At 37.8% G+C, this 3,500-nt stretch overlaps 1 non-coding gene across 1 annotated transcript; it reads right to left on the bottom strand.

The window, feature by feature from the left end:
- Positions 1 to 2,325: 2,325 nt before the first annotated feature.
- Positions 2,326 to 2,430, bottom strand: LOC141416041 (small nucleolar RNA U13). Its single transcript, XR_012440966.1, has one exon. It is a non-coding gene; the product is annotated as a small nucleolar RNA U13 (small nucleolar RNA).
- Positions 2,431 to 3,500: the final 1,070 nt, after the last annotated feature.

The raw sequence follows: 3,500 nt of genomic DNA on the forward strand, positions 1-3,500 counted from the left end.
AACTTTATATAGCTTTCATGTTGTAGCACATACAAAGTGATCTAGAGATTATTAAAAGTATACACAAGCATATATGTAGGTTATACACAAATACTATATTATTTCAGGTTTGTGGGTTTTGCTTTTTGATATTTTCATACAAGTATGCAATGTACTTTGATCATATTCACACTGCTATTACATTCTCTTATCTCTGCCTGCTCCTGTCCTCTTCCTCCTCCCAAATGGTAGTCCCCATCTCTCTCTCTCTCTCTTTCTCTCTCTCTCTCTTTATATATATATATATATATAAAGTATATATATATATAAACTATATACATATATAAACTATATATATATAATTTTTGTTTTTGCAGTATTGGGGTTTGAACTCAGGGCCTAAACCTTGAGCCACTCCTCCAGTCCTTTTTTGTGATAGGTTTTTTTCAAGACAGGGTCTTGCAAATTATTTACTGTGACTGGCTTCGAACCTTGATCCTCCTGATCTCTGCCTCCTGAGTGGCTAGAATTATAGGTGTGAGCCACCAGCACTTGGCTATTTTTAATTTTTTGAGGAACCTCCATACTGACTTCAATAGTGGCTGAACTAATTTACATCCCCACCAATATTCAACAGTATATAAGGATTCCATCTTTCCATCCTTATTCTTCCTAGCACTTGCTGTTTTGTTGTTGTTGTTTTTGAATTTGTTGAAAATGAGGTTTGAACTCAGGGCCTCCAGCCCTATAGCTCAGCTTAATTAGGAAGTTTCTTTGTTGATTCTTTTGGCTTAATGACCTCTCTATTGATAAGAATGGGGTATTGAAGTCACATACTGTTACTGCAGCTGAGCTTTTTTCTTTTTGTGGTACCAGGGCTTGAATTCAGGGGCTACACTTTGAGTCAGTCCACCAGCCCATTTTGTGTTAGATATTTCTAAAATAGAGTCTAGCAAACTATTTCCCCCAGCTGGCTTTGAATTGAGATTCTCCTAATCTCTGCTTCCTGAGTAGCTAGGATCACAGGAGTGAGCCTGGCTGTAGCTGAGCTTTTATGATCAGTACTGCTTATATCTTTTATTTACAATTGTTATGTCTTCTTTTCCTTTGGTGGTACTGGGGTTTCAATTTAGGGCCTTGCACTTGAGCCATACTCCCACTCCTTTTTTGTTGTTATTTTTTCAAATAGGGTCTCCAATCTTTGCCTGGGGTTGGCCTCAAACTGTGGTCTTCCTGATTTTTGTCTTTTAAGTAGCTGTGATTATAGGTATGCACCACCATGCCCAACTCTGCTATATCTTCTTAATGGATTATCCCCTTTATTATTATGGAGTGAATATTTTTATCCCCTCTGGCTAATTTTGGCTTTAAGTCTGCCTTGTCAGATATGAGAGTAGCTATTCCTGCTTGCTTTCAGATTCCATTTGCTTAGAATATCATTTTCAGTTCTTTGTGTATATCTTTGCCAGTGAAGTGTGTTTCTTGCAGACAACAAACAGATCTTGCTGGGCACCAATGTCTCACCCCTGTAATCCTAGCTCCTCAGGAGGCAGAGATCAGGAGGATAAAGGTTCACAGCCAACCCAAACAAATATTTCAAGAGATCCTATCTCAAAAATACCCAACACAAAAAAGGGTTGGCAGAGTTGCTCAAGTGGTACAGCACCTGCCTACCAAGAGTGAGGTCCTAAGTTCAAACCCCAGTACTGACAAAAAACCTCAAAGCAGATCTTGTTTTTTAATCAATCCATTTAGTCAATTTGCATCTTTTAATTGGAGAGTTAAGATCATTTACATTTGAGTTATTATTGAAAGGTATGTACTAATTTGTCTCATCTTCATCTTAGAGGTTTTCTGGTTTACTGAGTTAAAGTTTTACTCTTTTCTAATTCTCATTTGTTCATCTATTCTATGAATAATATTTATTCTTTCCCAAGCTCTTGTGATTGGGTTTGTGTAGTAGTCTTTTATTTATTTATTTATTGTAGTATTCTTTTAAGTATATATCTATATCTATATATATTTTTTTGCACTGGAGTTTGAACTCAGGGCCTCACACTGCTAGGCAGGCACTCTTATAGCTTGAGCCAATTCAGCCAGCCCTTTTTGTGTGTGTGTGATGGATTTTTTTTTTTTTTTGATATAGAGTCTTGCAAACTTTGAACTACAATCCTGATTTCTTCCTCTTGAGTAGCTAGGATTACATGCGTGAGCCCCAGGTGCCTGGAAAAAGAGGTGTTTTTAATGCAGGCTTAAATATCTGAGACAAAAAAAAAAGAATGTGGAAAAGGCTGTGGGCAAGATGGCCAGGAGAAGCACTTTAAGCAAAGGTAAGATTTTTTTTCAAGTCAGATGGGTTATGTGCAGATGTTGTAACAAGGTTTGAAGGAGGCCACATGTCACACAAAGGCATGAATATCCAATCATCATGTTCATGAAGCAAAAGAGAATTGAAGACTTTTTTATGTAGTTTTAAGTTGATGGTCTCTCTGTTCATTAAGAGTTTCTTGCCCAGTGTGGTGGTGTACACTTGTAATTTCAGCATTTGAAAGACTAGGGCAGGAGGATCACGAGTTTGAGACCAATCTGGTCTACATAGTGAGACCAGAGTCTCCTTGTGAGGTCAAGGTCTGCTGCACTGGCTAGGTCACAGCCCTTATAGTTCAGTGGCTTGCAGGTTTTCTTTATAAGATTGTCATGCCTCATCTGGGTGCCAGTGGCTCATGCCTGTAATTGTAGCTACTTGGGAGGCTGAGACCTGGAAGCCAGCCTGGGGAAGTACTTCCTGAGACTCCATTTCTAAAATAATCATAGCAAAATAGGCTGGAGGTGTGGTTTGAGGAGAAGAGTACCCGCTTTGCGAGAGGAAGCCCTAAGTTCAAACCCCAGTCTCAACAACAACAAAAGTCTTATTAGGTGTCTTAGAGCAGTTACTGGTTTGAATTGCTTTTCAGTTGATTTGATTTTTACTGATTGTTTGCAAATAATGAGCCTTTACTTCTATTCAGTAATTTATACTTCTTAATGAAGTGTCAAGTTTTAATATAAAGCTGTGATTTCTAAACATTGTTAAATAAGCAGGTTGTTTGTTCCCTGATGTTTCACAATCACTTATGATGTTGACTCTATGACAAACTCTTGTTCTTTCCAGTCCATCAAGGACACCTTTCTTTGGACAAAATATCCTTCTATCTGACCGATTAGCTTACAACTCTGTAGTTATAATTCAGTTCTGAAGAAAAAAACATTCTGCTGAAAATACATTTCAAAAGAATACCCCACATATGTCATATTTATACCTCTAGAGCTGAACCTAAGAAAGCAGCTACACAAAAGAGGACCAACACCGATCAACATTGATATATTTCCTTCTAGCCATAAGAATGGCACAGTCCAACTGAAATGGGATTGTGCTAAGTGAAACAATAGGAATTGTGATCAGAAGTGCATGCCACTTAACTATATAATGAAGTCAGGCTACTTTCTTCTGGATTCCTAGATATAACAAGGTAGCCTGAAGA

The sequence above is a fragment of the Castor canadensis genome, chromosome 13, assembly GCF_047511655.1.
Source record: "Castor canadensis chromosome 13, mCasCan1.hap1v2, whole genome shotgun sequence".
In the NCBI taxonomy this organism is placed as follows: Eukaryota; Metazoa; Chordata; class Mammalia; order Rodentia; family Castoridae; genus Castor; species Castor canadensis.